The 21,572-nt window shown below is 50.9% G+C and overlaps 1 pseudogene; it reads left to right on the forward strand.

Moving 5' to 3' along the window:
* The first annotated feature begins 1,295 nt into the window (after positions 1 to 1,295).
* On the forward strand, positions 1,296 to 20,208 carry LOC122465813 (annotated as a pseudogene).
* Positions 20,209 to 21,572: the final 1,364 nt, after the last annotated feature.

A 21,572-nucleotide genomic window follows, 5' to 3' on the forward strand; every position in this document is an offset into this window, starting at 1 on the left:
ATTCCTAGTTTCAGATACAAATAGGATGACCACACTCAGTAGATTATAAGCTTTGTAATGATACTTTACAAGAGACCTTTTGCATAAAGCATATTCCAGTTACATCATATCCACACTTATAAACATATTTTTATAAAACACATGGAGTGCAACGTAACAGTAATCATGGTCAGAGAGAAGACTGGCTGCAAAGAGCTCTGTACCCTAGAGTCCTGAACTGCAATGCTGGGATTCATGTGGTTGGAAGATTTGCCAGCCTTCATATCCTGGACTATCAGGCCTTCATGGCTGAAGGGCAGGTTGAGCTCTGGCGTTAGTCAAGTCCCTTCCTCAGGAAATATAACATTAGTTTAAAAAACTAGTGTTTAAGGGTGAGGTTGAGGCCTGGCATTAGTAGCTTTGATATGGGTCATACTGCCAGTGCCTCAGCCTCTGCTTGGCTTAAACCAGCAATTCCAGAAAATATTAAATCCTCTGTGGGGAATGGGCAGAGCCCTCTCTAGACAAAGATTACCCTGGATTCTCTTGAGCCTATGTCCTGTGCAGACTTCCCATGGTGAGGGAAGGGAAAGAATGCTGGCAGTCGCTTTGATGGCTAGCTTCATGGGGTTCAGTACCCTACTGTGTGGGGGCATTTAACCTCTGGGGCAGCAGGGCCTTCCTCTCAGGATCCCCAGGCTCACAGACCCCTCAGCACTGGAGGTTGGTTCCTGAGCTCCTGTTCCTTGGCTCAGTCTCACCCTGTTTCCCTTTGTTCTCCTAAACAGTCCCCCTCACCCAGGGGTTTGTGCATCTCAGACTCATGCAGATGATTCTCATTTCCTTGTTCCAGTTGTAGCTTTGCTTGGCTGGATGGATTTATCTCTTTGAATCTCTCCCAAGAACCCAACCCTTCTGGCCTCCTGAACTGTTGTGGCTCTTCTCTGAGCTCCTCCAGAACTGAGCACAATAACCCAGATAGGGTCTCCCTAGGGCTAGATAGAGGGACGGACTATCTCCTCCCTGCTCCATGGTGAGGTTGCAAAATTGATGATGAGACTATTGCTCCCCACACTTCCATATGTTCTCCTCTGAATTCAGGTTTTCATCATTTGAACCAGGAGACGTTCTACAAAGCTGTTAATTCCACTGTGTCCTTCTCCTACTCTCTGAACACTCACCTGCAGCAGATAAGAGAGCTGGAGTATGTCAGGGGAGGCTTGGAGTGGAAACCAATGACAGGCAACTAGTACCTGGAGAAGTTTAACTTCAAAGTCACCTCTAAAGAGCCGTCCTTGTTTAAGCGATTGGACAACATGCAGGTTACATGGAAACCCAGCAATCACCTGGAAGTGAAACTGCCCGAAGTCCAGTTCAAGGATGCTGGATGCCAGCTCACAGTCAGGCATGGCTGTGTGGAGAAGGCCATCAACCTAGTGGTGGTGACAGGTGAGAGGAAGTTGTGGTCCCTATGGACACTACAGAGGAAGTGGGGCAGGAGTATGGGAGGTGTCCCCCAAAAAGGTGCCTACCATCTGGAGACCCCGAGACTCTCTCAGACCCTATGGAAAGGTTGTTCCCATCCCCACACAATTATAGAATAAGCTGCCCGCGGGGGAAGTTTCCTCTTAACTCCTGTCAGTTTGAGGTCCTCTTGAGCAGGTGAATGAGTCCCTGATGGTGTGGCTGATGTGGTTGGGTCCTCTGATGGTGTTGTTAGAGTAGATATGGGGACAAAGTAGGCAACGAGGTTTGTTACAGGGTTTGGTTCCTGGGTTAGTGTTTCTGTGGAGTGGTGTGTAGTTGCTGGTGAGTATTTGCTTCAGGTCGGGGGGCTGTCTGTAAGCGAGGACTGACCTGCCTCCCAAGGTCTGTGAGAGTGAGGGATCATTTTCCAGGATAGGTAGTAGATCACTGATGATGTGCTGGAGAGGTGTTAGCTGGGGGCTTTATGTGATGGCCAGTGGTGTTCTGTTATTTTCCTTGTTGGACCTGTCCTATAGTAGGTGACTTCTGGGTACCCGTCTCACTCTGTCAAACTGTTTCCTCACTTCCCCAGGTGTGTACTGTAGTTTTAAGAATGCTTGATAAAGATCTTGTAGGTGTTTGTCTCTGTCTGAGGGATTGGAACAAATTTGGCTGTCTCTTAGGGCTTGGATGTAGACAATGGATCGTGTGATGTGTCCTGGATGGAAGCTGGAGGCATGTAAGTAAGTGTAGCAGTCAGTAGGTTTCCGCTATAGGATGGTGTCACGGAGTGTGGGGGAGTCCAGGCCCTGCACCCCTCTTCCTGGGATTCACTGAGACTCTCACCCAGCCAGTAAAACAGAAGGTTTATTGGACAACAGGAACACAGTCCAAAGCAGAGGTTGTGGGTACAACCAGGACCCCTCAGTCAAGTCCTTCTGAGGGAGCAGGGAGCTTAGACCCCAGCCCTGGGGTTCCCTGCGTTCCTCCACCCAGCACCAAACTGAAACTAACCCCCCCCGCCCCCAAGCAGGCTGCCTCTTGCAGCCTCTGTCCACATTCCCGGGCAGAGGTGTTACCTCCCCCTCCCCCTCCTGGCTCAGGTTACAGGCTCTCAGGTCTCCCATCCCCAGGGCACATTCCCAGGTCAACACTCCCCTCTCTCTGCTGCGTCACATCTCTTCCCCCTTCGAGACTGAACTGAATGGGGTCACTGTGACCAATGACCTGGGGAAGTTCGGGGCCCCCTGTCTGGGACAGCGCATCCGCTATCATGTTGGCACCTTCCTTCACATGGACCACGTCCATGTCATAATCCTGCAGGAGCAGGCTCCATCTCAGGAGCTTGGCGTTGGCTCCTTTCATCTGGTGCAGCCAGGTCAGGGGAGAGTGGTCGGTGTACACGGTGAAGTGTCGCCCGAAGAGATATGGCTCTAGTTTCTTGAGGGCCCACACCATGGCCAGGCATTCCTTCTCGATGGCCACGTAGTGTTGCTCCCGGGGTAGCAACTTCTTGCTCAGGTACACGATGGGGTGCCTCTCCCCCTTTTCATCCTCCTGCATTAACACTGCCCCCAGTCCCGTGTCTGAGGCATCGGTGAACACCAGAAAGGGCTTGCCAAAGTCTGGGTTTGCCAGAACTGGGCCACTGACCAGAGCCTCCTTCAGCGCCCGGAAAGCCTCCTAGCACTGCTCGGTCCAGACCACCTTGTCTGGCTTCCCCTTCTTGCATAGCTCAGTGATGGGGGTGGCTATGGTGCTAAAGTGGGGCACAAATCTTCAGTAGTATCCTGCCATCCCAATAAAGGCTTGGACCTGCTTTTTGGTGTGGGGAGCGGGCCAGTCTCTGATCACCTCCACCTTGGCTGGTTCTGGCTTTAGGCGGCCGCTCCCCACCCAATGGCCCAGGTAAGATACTTCAGCCATCCCCACCTTGCACTTCTCCGCTTTTACAGTCAGCCCAGTCCCCTGGAGTCGGTCCAGCACTTGTCTAACCTGGGACACATGGTCCTCCCAGGTCTGGCTAAAGACACAGATGTCATCAATATACGCCACGGCAAAACTCTCCATCCCCCTCAGTAGCTGGTCCACTAGGCGCTGGAAGGTGGCTGGTGCTCCCTTGAGGCCGAAAGGCAGGGTGAGGAACTCATAGAGCCCCAGAGGGGTGATGAAGGCCGATTTCAGCCAGGCATCTGCATCCAGCGGCACTTGCCAGTAGCCCTTTTGTAAGGTCCATGGTGGTAAGGTATCGAGCTCCTCCCAGCTTGTCAAGGAGCTTGTCAGGCCTGGGCATGGGGTAGGCATCAGATACAGTGATGGCATTGAGCTTCCGATAGTCCACACAGAACCGGACCGACCCGTCCTTTTTGGGGACCAGCACCACTGGTGAGGCCCAAGGGCTGGCAGACGGCTGGATCACCCCCAAAGCCAGCATGTCCCGGACCTCTCTTTCCAGGTCCTGAGCAGTTGTCCCTGTGACTCGGAAGGGGGAGCATCTTATCAGCGGGTGTGGCCCTGTCTGCACCCAGTGGACAGTCAGATTAGTGCGTCCCGGCTGGTTGGAAAACAGCTGTCGGTACGGATGCAGCACCCCCCTGACCTCAGCTTGCTGGGCAGGGGTTAGCTGATCCGAGAGGGGAATTGTTTCCAGGGGGGAACCAGCTCTGGTCCCAGGGAATAGATCTACTAAAGGGTCATCTCCCTGCTCCTCCCACTGTCCACACACGGCCAACACCACATTCCCCCTGGCATAATATGACATCATCATATTCACATGGTACAGCTGGCGGCGGTGCGCCTGGTTCCACAGCTCCACCACATAGTTTACCTCATTTAGCTGCTTCACAAACTTGAAAGGGCCTTCCCAGGCAGCCTGTAGTTTGTTCTTTCTCACGAGGATGAGAACCATCACCTGATCCCCAGTGGCGTAGGCACGGGCCTGCGCCGTGCGATCATACCAGACCTTCTGCTTCTTCTGGGCTCTGGCCAGATTCTCCCTGGCCAGGTCCATGAGTTCAGCCAGTCTCTCTTGGAAGATCAGGACATACTCCACCACTGACTCTTCATCAGGAGTGGCCTTCCCCTCCCACTCGTCTCTCATCAGGTCCAGGGGGCCCCTTACCCTCCTTCCATATAACAGTTCGAAAGGCGAAAATCTGGTAGACTCCTGGGGTACCTCCCTGTACGCGAACAACAGGTGAGGTAAGTACTTGTCCCAATCCTGCGGGTGCTGGTGCATAAAGGTTTTCAGCATCATCTTTAGCGTCCCATTGAACCTCTCCACCAGCCCATTGGACTGGGGTGATAAGCTGAGGCCCAGTTGTGCCGGACCTCACATTTCTCCCACAAGCACTGGAGCAGGGCCGACATGAAGTTGGACCCTTGGTCTGTCAAGACTTCCTTGGGGAACCCCACTCGGCTGAAAATGGTCAGGAGTGCATCTGCCACGGTGTCTGCTTCAATGGAAGCTAAGGGCACTGCCTCAGGGTAGCGGGTGGCAAAATCTGCCACAACCAGAATGTCTTTCTTCCCCGACCGGGTCGTCTTGCTGAGAGGCCCCATGATGTCCATGGCCACCTTCTGGAAAGGCTCCTCTATGATGGGCAAAGGTCTCAAAGCCGCTTTCCCCTTGTCCCGGGCCTTCCCCACCCTCTGACAGGGGTCACAGGATCTGCAATACTGCTGGACAGTGGTAAAGACCCCGGGCCAGTAAAAGTTCTGTAGCAACCTCTGCCAGGTGCGCCAGATTCCCTGATGCCCTGAGAGGGGGATGTCATGGGCCAGATACAGTAGCTTGCAGCGATACTTCTGGGGTACCACCAGCTGCCTCCTGATCCCACAGGACTCTACTTCCCTTGTGGGAGCCCATTCTCGGTACAGGAACCCCTTCTCCCACAGGAACTTCTCCTGGCATCCTCTCCTCATGGTCTGTAACACTGAGGTCGGCCAGGTCCCTGAGCTTCCGCAAGGAGGGATCTTTCCTCAACTTGGCCTGGAACTCAGCGGCTGGGGAAGGGATGGGGACCGGCTCCCTCTCATTGGCCGGGTCTGAGGCCACAGCCTCTCTGAGCCGTGCCCCTCGGTGCTCCCTCCCCACCAGGGTAGTGTCCTGCGCCTCTGGTGTGGTACCCTCCCCAAGGTCAGGGTGCAGTGCCCCTCGCCGGCTCTGGCTATGGGTCACAACTAGGGCGGTCTCGGGGTTGCTTGGCCAGTCCTCTAGGTTTCCTTGGCCCCCCATTTCAGGTGTACCCTGGCCACGGGCACCTTAAATGGGGTCCCGCCCACCCCCGTCAGGGTCAGGTAGGTGTTGGGCACCACCTAATCTGGGGCCACCGCCTCGGGCCGGGCCAGCGTCACCTCCGCGCCCCCGTATCCCAGTATCCATTGACCTTCCTCCCATCCACCTCCAGGGGAACAAGGCACTCTCTCCGGAGGGACAACCCCGCGTAAACCGAGCACCCTGAGTCCAGAGCATCCAGCCCTCTGGCGGAGCTGGCCGGGGGTACTCTTCCCTCTGGAGCAGCTCCCCTTGCCTGGGTAAGCTGGCAGCTGCCCTTGCCTGGGCCATCTTCCCCTCGTCCAGCTGGGTCCCTACCCAGTTAACCCTGGGTAGGTTGGGTCTGCTCAGTCTGTCCCTGAGCCTGGGGCACTGGGTCCATACGTGGCCTCTCTGGCCACAGTGATAGCAGCTCAGGTCACGTTGGTCCCCTCGAGCGGGTCGGAGGGGTCCGACGCCAGGCATTCCCCTTTGGAGGGGGTTCTCCCTATTTCCCCGCTGGGAGGTCCCATGGTGACTCTCTCTCTGCATTGGGGGGGGGGAGGGGCTGTTCTTTTGAGACTCCTCCCTGCTACCCCCTGACCGACTGTTCACAAACTCGTCGGCCAGCTGCCCTGCGTGCTGTGGGTTCTCTAGCTTTTTGTCCACCAACCACAGCCTCAGGTCGGATGGGCACTGTTCATACAGTTGCTCCAGTACAATTAGGTCAAGCAGGTCCTCTTTAGTTTGGGCCCCAGCTGTCCACTTGCGGGCATATCCCTGCATCTGGTTGACCAGTTGTAGGTAGGTGACCTCAGGCGTTTTACGCTGACTCCGGAACCTTTTCCGGTACATCTCGGGGGTCAGTCCAAACTCACAGAGCAGGGCCTGTTTGAACAGTTCATAGTCCCCTGCCTCCGCCTCTGTCATTCGGCTGTACACCTCCACTGCTTTGGGGTCCAGTAAGGGGGTGAGGAACTGGAGCCTGTCTGCAGGGTCAACCCTGTGCATCTCACAGGCATTCTCAAAGGCCGTCAGGAAGCTATCTATGTCCTCCCCCTCCTTACGCTGGGCCAGGAAGCACTTATCAAAGCTCCTTGCAGTCTTGGATCCCCCCTCACTCACCGCAGCCGGGGCCCCACTGCTCCTCAGCCTGGCCAGCTCCAGTTCATGCTGTCTGTGTTTCTCCTTCTCCTCCTGCTCATGCCTACGTTGCCTCTCCTTCTCCTGACATTCCGCTCCTTCTCCTCCTGCTCATGCTGATGTTATTTCTCCTTCTCCTCCTGCTCATGTTGACATTGTTTTTCATGATCCTCCAGCTCCCTCATTTTCATCTCCCTCTCCCATTCCAGCCGCCTCCGCTCCAGGGATGGGGAGCTCCGCCGGGAGGATCCCCTGCTGGCTGCCGGGGTCAGGGTGCCCTCGGTATTTGCCGGGCTTCCCCCAACCCCTCCCCCAGGCATAAGTAGGAAGGATCTCTGGATGTCCTCGGGAGCAGTCTGACCCCTCCCAGCCCAGTCAGGCCCCAGGGCCCACGCTGCGTCCACGCGGCGGCTTCCCTCAGGGACAGGGATCGGGTCATCCAAGTGATCCCTCTCCTCCAACTGGGCAATCAGCTGTTCCTTGGTGGACCTCCCAATGCGCAGCCCCCTCTGCCTGCACAGCTCCACCAGGTCGCTCTTAAGGCATTTAGCGTATATCTCCCTGCTGGCCACTCGCAGGCCAGGCAGTTTTCCATGGTTTCCAGGAAAAACCCCTAGTGTGCCAGTCCTTCTTGAGGTCACCACCTCTTTGCCAGGGTCGAGCTGCAGACTCCTCCGCCTCTGGGACCGCTCGCTGCAATCCCCCGGGGGACCCTGTTACGCAAAAGTCCTTCTCTCTGGTCACACCCTCCCAGGGGTTAAACGCCCCCTTAAATCGTCTCTCTCTGAATCTTCAGCATGCCTGGTCCCTGTCAATCCCCCTTCGTTTTACTGTTCCCCAGTCACTTACTGCAGGAAGCGCTGTTCACGGGGTGCAGTACATCCCACCGCTAACACCAGTTGTCACGGAGTCCAGGCCTTGCACCCCTCTTCCTGGGATTCACTGAGACTCTCAGCCAGCCAGTAAAACAGAAGGTTTATTGGACAACAGGAACACAGTCCAAAGCAGAGATTGTGGGTACAACCAGGACCCCTCAGTCAAGTCCTTCTGGGGGAGCAGGGAGCTTAGACCCCAGCCCTGGGGTTCCCTGCGTTCCTCCACCCAGCACCAAACTGAAACTAACCCCCCCCCCCAGCAGGCTCCCTCTTGCAGCCTCTGTCCACATTCCCGGGCAGAGGTGTTACCTCCCCCTCCCCCTCCTGGCTCAGGTTACAGGCTCTCAGGTCTCCCATCCCCAGGGCACATTCCCAGGTCAACACTCCCCTCTCTCTGCTGCATCACATTGTCACAGGTGGTGTTTATGTGACCATCACTTATTTGCACTGTAGTGTCCAGGAAGTGGATCATTTGTGTGGACTGGTCCAGGTAACCTCCTCTTCTGTTGCAGTTCTGTGGACCTCGTACCACCTAATGTTGCCCTACACTCTTGTTTTCTCCAGGTTTTGCTGGCCCAGCATCTCCTGTAGCCTTTGCTGCAGTAGGATCTGCCACCAACCTTCCCTGCTTCCTGAACTGAGACCCCAGTGCCTCCTGAACCAAGACCCCAGTGCCTCCAGCATTCTAGCGGTGTCAGCCCACTGGAGCCGTCTTGCAGGAGGGGATCTGGAAATATGGGGCATCTCCAGGAATGGGAGCAATGGGAGCTTCACCCTCCATCTCCCTGAGGTGGGTCCAGGGGACGCAGGGCAATACTGCTGTGCTGTCTCTATCCATGGCACGATCATCACTAGGGACGTGACCTTGACAGTGATGACAGGTGAGCAAGGGAAGCCCAGAGGATGACAAGGGAACTCTTCCTCTCCATCAGCTTTCACTGCCTTGGAGAAAATCTCCTTGCACACCAATGTGGTGAGTTTGGGATGTTCTCAGCCTGTCCAGCCTCCCCATGGGGAGAGACCCTGTGTCTCAGCTCAGGCATTTAGCTGCACAGGAGTGGAGTCTCTCTTTCCACCAGGATGCTGTGCCATAGGGAGGTTTCTCATGATGGTTCCATTATTTTTCTTTAAGAAATCTGCCTTAAAGTAGAAAAATGAAAGAGAGAGAGAGAGAGAGAGAGAGAGAGAGAGAGAAGGGGGAAGCCAGGGAGTCAATGAGAGAAGGTGTGAGAGAGAGAGAGAGAGAGAGAGAGAGAGTGAAAAAGGAGGAACGTGACAGAGAGAGGAAGGAGGTGATGAAAGGGGTGAGGCAGGAAGAGGCTCTACTTCTTTGCTGAGGGTATTTCTGTTTCCCTCCCCCACAGTCACCCCAAGCATCAAAGGGCCAGTTGCTGAAGGCTCTCGTCTGCTGCTTATCTGCAGCCTCACCCACCCCAGGGGGCACGAGCACTTTCAGTGGAGGCAGCTGAGCTCAGGCCTCAGCAATGGGAGCTCATTTGAAGCCACTCCCAGGAGCCCAGGGGTCCAGCGCTACTATCTGGGTTCCACCCTGGAACTGACCCATGTGTGCCAGGAGGATATTGGCACCTGGGAGTGCAGTGTCCATGGCTCAGAAGGGAGGCTGGGAGCTGTGGAATATGAGCTGTATATTACAGGTAACGTCTCCCCTGTGCCTCATTTCCTCCACCCCACCCCACTTCCATCTCCCTGTGCCCCAAGACTTCTGCTCCACTTGACCCACTTGACCAGCCAACATTTTCCAAACCTCATCCACACCCCCAACTAGTCCCAACCCCCCCGACTCCCCACCCCCACTCTGCCAGACCAATCTCACTATTCCCTTTCCAATGTCAGCCCCCTCAGTGCAATCCCATCCCTTTCCCATTCCAACTGCCCCCCTTTCACCCTCCTTTCTAACAGTGACTTCACCTTACAGGTGCCCAGCTCTTTGGTCCTCATCCCATTCTGGATGGGCAGATCTCTTTTGACCTTATCCTTGTCCTCTCCTTCCTGCTTGTGGCCTCCATCCTGGCTTTGGTCCTGTGGAACCGAAGGGTGAGTCAGTCCATTGCCCTGTCTCTGTCCATCTGTCTTCTCTCTCCAAGGCCATTGTTCATTCCTCCTTGGGCAGAGCTGTCAAAGTATCTGAGTAGCATGACAAAGGGAGAGTGAATGGGAGAGCTGAGAGGGAAGAACCAGGGGGGAAAGGGCTATGATTGAGCCCATCTAAGCCTGCCAGCCTTGCTTTGGGTTGGGGCTGTGTGTGCAGGGCAGAGAGGCTACGTTGGGTAGTCTCCCAGCTCTGCCCTGGTCATATGCAGTATGTACTGGGAATATAGGAATTGCCAGGCTGGATCAGCCCAGGGTCCTGTCTCTGACAGTGGCCAAGTGCCAGATACCTCAGAGGAAGGGGCAAAATACCCTCTAGTGGACAATTATAGAATAACCTTCCCGCGGGGGAAGTTTCCTCTTAACTCCTGTCAGTTTGAGGTCCTCTTGTGCCTTAAAGGATGAGGGTTTATATCCCTTCCAAACTATTGTGGTTGTACTTTTTCTTTTTTATAATCTGATGAAATGTAATTGTGGATGTTCTCAGTTCCCATATAGATTCATAGATTCCAAGGCCAGAAGAGACCATTGTGATCATCAGTCTAACCTCCTGTATAACGCAGGCCATAGAACTTCCCAAGATACTTCCTGAAGCAGATCTTTTAGAAAAACATCCAATCTTGATTTAAAAATTGCCAGTGGTGGAGAATCCACCAAGACTCTTAGTAAATTGTTCCAGTGTATGTAAATGCCCAATACCTTTTTGAATCCTGCTAAGCTCTTGGCCTCCACATTATCCTGGGGCAGTGAGTTCCAGGGGCTCATTATGCAAGGTGTAAAAACTGTTCCCTTTTATCCATTTTGAAATTGCAGCCTTTCAATTTTACTGATCATCTCTTTGTTCTGTGTTATGATAAATTCATCCTGACTGACTTTCTCACCCAGTTAGAATTTTGTTTACCTCTATTATGTCCCTTCTTATTACTCTTGTCTCTAAACAAAACAAACACCTTCTCTTTTCACATGGAAATCTTTCAAGGCCTCACATCGTTTTCATCGCTCATATCTGAATCCCCTCTGTTTTACTATGACTTTTCATAGAGAGGGTAACCGGAGATGAACACAGTGTTCCAGATGAGGTCATCTCACTAAATTACATAGCGACATGGGAATAGCTCCAGTATTATTCTCCATCCCATTCCTGTACATGCTAACATTTTGTTGGCTTTTTAACTACTGCTACCTAGTGAGCAGAGATCTTCAATTTTACAATAATGTCTAGGGGTATGTCTACACTACAAAATTAGGTCGAATTTATAGAAGTCGGTTTTGTAGAAAGCGTTTTTATACAGTCGATTGTGTGTGTCCCCACACAAATGCTCTAAGTGCATGTAGTCGGCGGAGTGTGTCCACAGTACCAAGGCAACCGTCGACTTCTGGAGCGTTGCACTGTGGGTGGCTATCCCACAGTTCCTGCAGTCTCCGCCGCCCATTTGAATTCTGGGTAGAAATCCCAGTGCCTGATGGGGCTAAAACATTGTCGCGGGTGGTTCTAGGTACATATCGTCAAGCCCCCATTCCCTCCCTCCCTCCGTGAAAGCAAGGGCAGACAATCGTTTTCCGCCTTTTTTCTTGAGTTACCTGTGCAGACACCATACCACGGCAAGCATGGAGCCCGCTCAGCTCACCGTCACCATATGTCTCCTGGGGGCTGGCAGACGTGGTACTGCATTGCTACACAGCAGCAGTTTATTGCCTTTTGGCAGCAGACAGTGCAGTATGACTGGTAGCCGTCATCGACGTAGTCCTGGGTGCTCTTTTAACCGGGCGCCTGGGCAAACATGGGAGTGACTCAGCCAGGTCATCTCCCTTGTTTCGTCTCATGGCAATTGAGTCCTACCGGCAGTGCACTGTCTTTTAACCTCCAGCCAGCAGAAGATGATGGCTAGTTGTCATACTGCACCGTCTTCTGCCGAGCACCCAGGAGATGATGATGGCTAGTGGTCGTACTGCACAGTCTGCTGCCAGCAAGATGTATAAAGATAGATGAAGTGGCTCAAAACAAGAAGTAGACCAGATTTGTTTTGTATTCATTTTCTCCTCCCTATCTCTGTGAAATCAACGGCCTGCTAAACGCAGTTTTGAGTTCTATCCTTGAGGTTTTGAGTTCTATCCTTGAGGGGGCCATTCAGTTTCTCGCAAAGCCACCCCCTTTGTTGATTTTAATTCCCTGTAAGCTAACCCTGTAAGCCATGTCGTCAGTCGCCCCTCCCTCCGTCAGGGCAAAGGCAGACAATCGTTCTGCGCCTTTTTTCTGTGCAGACGCCATACCACGGCAAGCATGGAGCCCACACAGATCACTTTGGCAATTAGGAGCACATTAAACACCATGTGCATTATCCAGCAGTATATGCAGCACCAGAACCTGGCAAAGCGATACCGGGCGAGGAGGCGATGTCAGCGTGGTGACGTGAGTGATGAGGACATGGACACAGACTTCTCTCAAAGCACGGGCCCTGGCAATGTGGGCATCATGGTGCTAATGGGGCAGGTTCATGCAGTGGAACGCCAATTCTGGGCTCGGGAAACAAGCACTGACTGGTGGGACCGCATAGTGTTGCAGGTCTGGGATGATTCCCAGTGGTTGCGAAACTTTCGCATGCATAAGGGCACTTTCATGGAACTTTGTGACTTGCTTTCCCCTGCCCTGAGGCGCAAGAATACCAAGATGAGTGCAGCCCTCACAGTTGAGAAGCGAGTGGCAATAGCCCTGTGGAAGCTTGCAACGCCAGACAGCTACCGTCGGTTGGGAATCAATTTGGAGTGGGCAAATCTACTGTGGGGGCTGCTGTGATGCAAGTAGCCAACGCAATCAAAAATCTGCTGATATCAAGGGTAGTGACCCTGGGAAATGTGTAGGTCATAGTGGATGGCTTTGCTGCAATGGGATTCCCTAACTGTGGTGGGGCCATAGATGGAACCCATATCCCTATCTTGGCACTGGAGCACCAAGCTGGCGAGTACATAAACTGCAAGGGGTACTTTTCAATAGTGCTGCAAGCACTGGTGGATCACAAGGGACGTTTCACCAACATCAACGTGGGATGGCCAGGAAAGGTACATGACGCTCGCATCTTCAGGAACTCTGGTCTGTTTCAAAAGCTGCAGGAAGGGACTTTATTCCCAGACCAGAAAATAACTGTTGGGGATGTTGAAATGCCTATAGTTATCCTTGGGGACCCAGCCTACCCCTTAATGCCATGGCTCATGAAGCCGTACACAGGCAGCCTGGACAGTAGTCAGGAGCTGTTCAACTACAGGCTGAGCAAGTGCAGAATGGTGGTAGAATGTGCATTTGGACGTTTAAAAGCTCGCTGGGGCAGTTTACTGACTTGGTTAGACCTCAGCGAAACCAATATTCCCACTGTTATTACTGCTTGCTGTGCGCTCCACAATATCTGTGAGAGGAAGGGGGAGACGTTTATGGCAGGGTGGGAGGTTGAGGCAAATCGCCTGGCTGCTGGTTTCGCACAGCCAGACACCAGGGTGGTTAGAAGAGCACAGGAGGGTATGGTGCACATCAGAGGAGCTTGAAAACCAGTTTCATGACTGGACAGGCTACGGTGTGAAAGTTCTGTTTGTTTCTCCTTGATGAAACCCCCCACCCCTTGGTTCACTCTACTTCCCTGTAAGCTAACCACCCTCCCCTCCTCCCTTCTATCACTGCTTGCAGAGGCAATAAAATCATTGTTGCTTCACATTCATGCATTCTTTATTTATTCATCACACAAATAGGGGGATAACTACCAAGGTAGCCCAGGAGGGGTGGTGGAGGAGAGAAGCACCATGAGGGGTGGTGGAGGAGGGAAGGACAAAGCCACACAGCACTTTAAAAATTTAAAACTTTAAAACTTATTGAATGCCAGCCTTCTGTTGCTTGGGCAATCCTCTGGGGTGGAGTGGCCGGGTGGCCAGAGGCCCCCCCACTGCGTTCTTGGGCGTCTGGGTGAGGAGGCTATGGAACTTGGGGAGGAGGGCACTTGGTTACACAGGGGCTGTAGAGGCAGTCTGTGCTCCTGTTTCCTTTCCTGCAGCTCAACTATATGCTGGAGCATATTGGTTTGATCCTCCAGCAGCCTCAGCATTGAATCCTGCCTCCCCTCATCACGCTGCCGCCACCTTTCAGCTTCAGCCCCCTCTTCAGCCCGCCACTTACTCTCTTCAGCCCGCCACCTCTCCTCCCGATCATTTTATGCTTTCCTGCACTCTGACATTGTCTGCCTCCACGCATGCGTCTGTGCTCTGTCAGTGTGGGAGGACAGCATGAGCTCAGAGAACATTTCATCACAAGTGCGTTTTTTTCGCCTTCTAATCTTCACTAGCCTCTGGGAAGGAGAAGATCCTGTGATCCTTGAAACACCTGCAGCTGGTGGAGAAAAAAAAAAAGAGACAGTGGTATTTAAAAGACACATTTTCTAGAACAATGGCTACACTCTTTCACGGTAAACCTTGCTGTTAACATTACACACACAGCACATGTGTTTTCGTTCCAAGGTCGCATTTTGCCTCCCCCCACCACGTGGCTAGCCCCTCCCCCCTCCCTGTGGCTAACAGCGGGGAACATTTCTGTTCAGCCATAGGCAAACAGCCCAGCAGGAACGGGCACCTCTGAATGTCCCCTTAAGAAAAGCACCCTATTTCAAACAGGTGACCATGAATGATATCACTCTCCTGAGGATAACTCAGAGAGATAAAGAACGGATGTTGTTTGAACGCCAGCAAACATACGCTGCAATGCTTTGTTGTACAATTCCCGAGTACATGCTACTGGCCTGGAGTGGTAAAGTGTCCTACCATGGTGGACGGAATAAGGCTGCCCTCCCCAGAAACCTTTTGCAAAGGCTTTGGGAGTACATCCAGGAGAGCCGCGAATGCCAGGGAAAATTAATCATTAAACATGCTTGCTTTTAAACCATGTATAGTATTTTAAAAGGTACACTCACCAGAGGTCCCTTCTCCGCCTGGCGGGTCTGGGAGGCAGCCTTGGGTGGGTTCAGGGGGTACTGGCTCCAGGTCCAGGGTGAGAAACGGTTCCTGGCTGTCGGGAAAACCGGTTTCTCCGCTTGCTTGCTGTGAGCTATCTACAACTTCATCATCATCATCTTCCTCATCCCCAAAACCTGCTTCTGTGTTGCCTCCATCTCCATTGAAGGAGTCAAACAACACGGCTGGGGTAGTGGTGGCTGAACCCCCTAAAATGGCATGCAGCTCATCATAGAAGCGGCATGTTTGGGGCTCTGACCCGGAGCGGCCGTTTGCCTCTCTGGTCTTCTGGTAGGCTTGCCTCAGCTCCTTAAGTTTCAAGGGGCATTGCTTCGGGTCCCTGTTATGGCCTCTCTCCTTCATGCCCTGGGAGATTTTGACAAATGTTTTGGCATTTCGAAAACTGGAACGGAGTTTTGATAGCACGGATTCCTCTCCCCATACAGCACTCAGATCCCGTACCTCCCATTCAGTCCATGCTAGAGCCCTTTTGCGATTCTGGGACTCCATCATGGTCACCTCTGCTGATGAGCTCTGGCCAGCGTGGCAAGCTGCAGGTGACCATGCAAACAGGAAATTGAAATTCAGAAGTTTGCAGGCCTTTTCCTGTCTGCCTGACCAGTGCATCTGAGTTGAGAGTGCTATCCAGAGCAGTCACAATAGAGCACTCTGGGATAGCTCCCGGAGGCCAATACCGTCTAATTGCGTCCACAGTACCCCAAATTCGACCCGGCAAGGCCGATTTAAGCGCTAATTCCCTTGTCGGGGGTGGAGTAAGGAAATCGATTTTAAGAGCCCTTTAAGTCGAAAAAAAGGGCTTCGTCATGTGGACGGGTGCAGGGTTAAATCGAGTTAACGCTGCTAAATTTAACATCAACTCCTAGTGTAGACCAGGGCTAGATCTTTTTCCCTAAGTGGCTATGGTTCATTTAAAACCTAAAAATTTGTTGGAGTTCAATTGCGTTATAGAATATTACAGGGTTGGAAGGGACCTCAGGAGATCATCTAGTCCAACCCCCTGCTCAAAGCAGGACCAATCCCCAATTTTTGCCCCAGATCCCTAAATGGCCCCCTCAAGGATTGAACTCATAACCCTGGGTTTAGCAGGCCACTGCTCAAACTAATGAGCTATCCCTCCCCACACCTTGCATTTGCCTGTTAGGGGGCTTATTCCTTCACCCACTTACTTCCCTGGTCCTTCTCGCATGAACAGAGAGCAACAATACCCGAAGTCCAAAGGTTCAAACAATTCGATGTTTATTGGGGTGAACTTCCAGCAAGCATGATTCCAGCTTCCTTCCTTAGTGTCCCCCTTCCCAGCTCTGACACCACAGAGCCTTACACCTGTGTCCCTGTTCCCATTCCTGCCCTTAGCCAAACATGATTCCAATTTCCCCACCCCCATTGCCTGTTCCCATTTCCCCCTTTAGCAAAACATGATTCCAATTTCCCCACCCCCATTCCCTGTTCCCATTTCCTCCCCCAACCCCTCACTTCCTGATTGACTGCAGACTATATAGTAAAACTTGAATTCTGCTTTGCTATACCTTAACCAATCATTTTCCTGAAATTTAACTAACCAATCCAGCATATTGTAACATGATTATATAACCAATTATATCCCAACACCTTAATTAGTTTACACCCAGCAAAATTAATTATACAGCAGACAGGAACAATCATAGAATCATAGAATCATAGAATATCAGGGTTGGAAGGGACCTCAGGAGGTCATCTAGTCCAACCCCCTGCTCAAAGCAGGACCAATCCCCAACTAAATCATCCCAGCCAGGGCTTTCTCAAGCCTGACCTTAAAAACTTCTAAGGAAGGAGATTCCACCACCTTCCTAGGTAACGCATTCCAGTGTTTCACCACCCTCCTAGTGAAAAAGTTTTTCCCAATATCCAACCTAAACCTCCCCCACTGCAACTTGAGACCATTACTCCTTGTTCTGTCATCTGCTACCACTGAGAACAGTCTAGAGCCATCCTCTCTGGAACCCCCTTTCAGGTAGTTGAAAGCAGCTATCAAATCCCCCCTCGGGGGCGCACCCCGCACTTTGGGGACCTCTGGTCTACACTGAGTTTCATCTGCCATTGTGATGTCCATTCATCTAGCTTTGATTCATAGGTTCATAGATTCCAAGGCCAGAAGAGACCATTGTCATAAGCTAGTCTGACCTCGTGTATAACACAGGCCGTAGAACTTCCCCAGCCTAATTCCTGTTTGGACTAGAGCAGATCTTTTTAAAAAAAAATCCAATCTTAATTTAAAAATTGCCCATGACGGAGAATCCACCACAACTCTGTGCTAGCTCTCACAGTCTTCTCCAGTGTTGTTTAACTTAAACAATGTTGTGCTATATGCACATTTTGCTACTTCACTGCTCATCCCCTTTTCCAGACTAGGTAAATTTTTAAAATCACTTAAGGACCTAGGATCTTAAGTCCCATTTTCAAAAGTGATTTAGGTACTTAGGAAACTAAGGCTTATTGCGCTTCAATGGGCCTTAAGTGCATAAAAATTGCCAAGTTGCTTCTGACAATGCAACTTCCAGGCTCCTAAGTAGGGTTCGTTGAAAACTCAGTTTTTGACTACTTTAAATTTTTTGCAAAAAAGTTCCTTTTTCAGAAACGTTTGACTTGTCACTGAGAACCCCAAACCCAACATTTAGATTTGGAAATGCCCAAAGTGTGCCTCATCGGAGTTGTTGTTTGGGTGCCTCATGCTCCCATTCTTCTCTATGGGCCAAGTTCTGCAATCAGACTACATCTTCCATGATGCACCACAGTGGCTCAACAAGAGGGGAGATGTAGACTGACCAGGGTGCCTGGCCCATAGAGGAGAATGTGGGCATGGGGCATCCAAACTACAAATCCCATGTGTCACTGTGGTAGCATTTCCAAATGGAAAGTGTTAGTGTTTGGCCAAAAATGTTTAGGTTTTGATTTTCTACCAGGAAGTCAAGTTTTTCTGTAGGGGACACCCCCATTTTCTGGCCAGCTGTACTCCTAAGTCTTTTAGGCACTTTAAAAAATTGTATACATATAAACATGGTAAACACCTGTCCTAGAATAGAACCTTGCGGCACACTACTATTAACCTTTGGCCATGATGAAAATATATTATTTATTCCTGCTTTCTCTCTGTTAGCCGGTTTCTGATCCGTGATAAAACTTAACCTTTCACACCATGCTACTTAATTCCTTAACAGCATCTCAGAAGGGACTTTGTCAAAGTCTTCTGAAATCCTCCCCAAAATCATGACAACTGGGTCATTCTTTATTCACAATATTGCTGATGCATTCAGAGAATTCCATTAGATTAGAGTGGCATGATTTTCCTTTGCAGGCACTAGTTTGTAGCTATCAGATCATGTTCTTCTAAAGGTTTTATAGTATTCTAATTATTGTTTCAACCAATTTTCCTGTTCTACTATAATTTTCATGCTACAGTTTTTCTGGGGCTGAGGTCAGACTTACTGATGTGTAATTATCAGGATCAATGTACAACATTTGTCAATGTACACTTGCTGATTTTAATGAGGCTGCATATTCTTGTTAGCAGCCTCAGACCCAGGTCCCATCCACTCCTAATGACTTGTCGCTCTTTTAATTTATCAGTTTGTTCCAGGATCTCCTTTTTTCAGACTTCAGCCTCTCACAGTGCCTCAGCTTTGTCAACACTAAAGAGCAGATTTTTGTTAGGTATCCTCCCAACATCCTCAGTGGCAAAGACTCACGCAAGGAAATCACATTTCTTCTGGGCAAACTACTTATATTGCAAATTCCTCCTCTAATTGCTCCCCCAGTGGTCCAGGGGACCCAATTATTCTATCATAGGCTTCCTGATTTTTGTATACTTTATGTCTACACTATCACGGTAAGTCAACCTACGTTACACAAGTCCAGCTACGTGAATAACTAAGCTGGAGTCGATGTACCTTAAGTCGAGTTACCATGGAGTCTACACTGCTGGGGGTCGACAGGAGAAACTGTCCCATCAACTTACCTTATTCTTGGCATCAGGGGTAGAGCACAGGGGTTGACTGGAGAGCGATCTGCTGTCGATTTGGCAGGTCTTCACTAGACCCGCTAAATCGACCGCCAGTGGATCAATCTCAGAGCGTCAATCCCAGCTGTAGTGTAGATGTCGCCTGGTTCTCAAACTCTTCAATACCAGGACCTCTTTTTCTATAATAGGGACCACTCCCATCTAGCAGGGATATCCCTCCCAATTCGCAATATAGAAAGGACAAGCCCCTGTCCCCTGTTCATCACCCACCTGGAGGTCACAAACCTCAAACTGAGAACCCAATGTACACTTGAAGAGTAACACCCCAGAGTGTACTTCAATAGAGATGATGCTGTGAACCTCTCAATACTATTTGAGCTATGTATCCACAGGATAGTGCTCCTGAGTGTATTTTGAATGATTCAAGGTCTGGAAAGCCTGTCATGAGGGACTCAAGAAGCTCAATCTATTTCGTTTATCCAAGAGAAGTTAATAGGTGAATTGATCACCAGCTACAAGTATCTACACAGGGAAGAGATTTCTGATAGTAGACAGCTCTTTAATCTAGCAGAAAAAGGCATAATAAGGTCCAATGTCTAGGAGTTGAAGCTACATAAATATAGATTAAAAATAAGGTGCAGACTTTTAGCAGCAACTGTAATTAACCACTGGAACAATTTACCAAGGGTTACAGTGGATTCTTCATCACTTGGAGTCTTTCAATCAAGACTAGATGTCTTTCTGAAAGATATACTCTAACTCAACCAGAAGTTATGGGCTTGATGCAGAAATTCCTGGGTGGGTTCTCTGGGTGGGTTTGCAGAGGAGGTTAGACTAGATCATCATAATGGCTCTTTGTGGCCTTAAAATCTATGAAAGGAGCCACATTAAAGGCATAACTCAACTGCACACAGCATAATATCAAGCCAGTATTCTCTACAGGAAAGGGAACATGACTGTGGAGCATGACTCCTGGGTTCTACTCTCAGCTCTAGGAGATGACTGGGGTATAGTAGTTACAGCAAAGGAAACTGAGAGTCAGGTTTCCTGAATCCTATTCCTGGTTGTAAGAGAGAAGGGTATAGTGGGTTAGAGCAGGAAGAAGTAGAAATCAGGACTCCCGGGGTTCTCTCTGTGACCTCCTAGGCCTCTGAGGGATAAGACCTATGGTGGCTACTCAGACCCAGGGTCCAGATGTAAGCATCATGCTGGGGCAGGATGGAGCCCATGCTAGGTCCATTCCCCAATCATCTCTTCTTTTTCCCTTTCAGATATTCTCCCCAGCCTTCCCGGCACTGGAGCGGGTGGTTACCGCCCCCACACCAGGGAATGTAGGGAAGGATGAAGGCCAGGAAGGGAAGAGCCTGCAGACAGAGTGCTGATGGAAGAGAAGGCACAAAGGTTAATTGGAATGGCAAGCACTTCAATGGGAAAACAAGACTGTGCTACACAGCTGGGGGATGGGGATAGGAACCATGCAGACTTGTCCAGAGGGCATGGACGTCACATGGACACAGCATGGGGACCATGCCACTGTGGTGGGGGTGGGAGTCATATGACAAAAAGGAGATGGGTGTCACCTGGGTGCAGGAAGGTTGGGAGGGGGGGTTGTACTGGTTTTTGAGCTTCCTTTTTGGAGATGAAGGACTCCAGTGTTCATAACCTGCTTCACTTCTACTTGTTTCTCTCTCACTCCCTTGTTCTTTCTCTCTCACACCCTCTGCCCTCTGTCTCCCTCTCTCAGCTTTCTCCTTCCTTGGAGGGGTGTGAGTGGCCTTTAGCAGATGGGGAGATTGGCAGAGACCTGGCTCCCCTTTGCCCACAGGGAATTTAACTCCCTGCTGCTGACTTCCCTCTCTGTATCCCATAAGCACCCTGCTCCGGCACTCATTCGCTGGCACAGCAGATCCTGCAGCCAGAAATATTGCATAGTTGAGTTTGTTATAGTTTATTAGCACTCAGAAGAAAATATCCTGAAATAACCCCCCCCCACCCCCGGAAACCCTTTGGTCTCTGTGTGCATTTGGGGTGAAGTGGGCCTGTCTAGCACATTGTTTGCATCTGGTTGTCTGTGTGAAGCAGCTTCTCTGAAATCTGCCCCCCTTCTGTGGATTTCACTTTTATTTTTGTTTTCCTGCTGTAGATCATTAGTTTCTGGACTTTCAGGAGGGAAAATGAAATGGCACCAGAGAAGGAAAAGTTACACGCTCTGTGTGTCCCTTTCTCTCTGTAAGCAGAGTCAGGATGAGCTCCACCCTGACATCTGGTGGTGAGGTGTGGCAAGTTGTGGAAAGAACTTCAGGGGCTGATCTCATTTGCATAGGCACACCAACCCCACCTAGAATGAGGCCATAACTGCCCAAATGGTCACTTTGGCTGTTGTGGGATCCCCAGTGTCTCTGTTATTGGGGCGGGAAGAATAAATTGTTATTACCCTGATTATGGGAACTGTGCTTGGAACTGTACTTGGTCTTTTGTTATGATGGAGGGACTCACCATCAGCTAAGTAGCACTCGCTAGGCAAGGGACATGGGTTCCAAAACTCTGTGAATTGAGAGAGGTTTGAGAAAGGTATTTGTACCTGGTGGTGTGGGTCCCTTTGTGAGGGCTTGAAACACCAATTGCACCTCTGTCTCTCTCCACTGTGGAATGTCAGAGCTAATTTTGGGTCTATTAAGAGTCTTGCTACAGGTACCATGCTGAATTCACTTTGGCCTTATGGTGCACCAGCACTAAGGCTCCCACT

The sequence above is a fragment of the Chelonia mydas genome, chromosome 1 (genome assembly GCF_015237465.2).
Source record: "Chelonia mydas isolate rCheMyd1 chromosome 1, rCheMyd1.pri.v2, whole genome shotgun sequence".
In the NCBI taxonomy this organism is placed as follows: Eukaryota; Metazoa; Chordata; order Testudines; family Cheloniidae; genus Chelonia; species Chelonia mydas.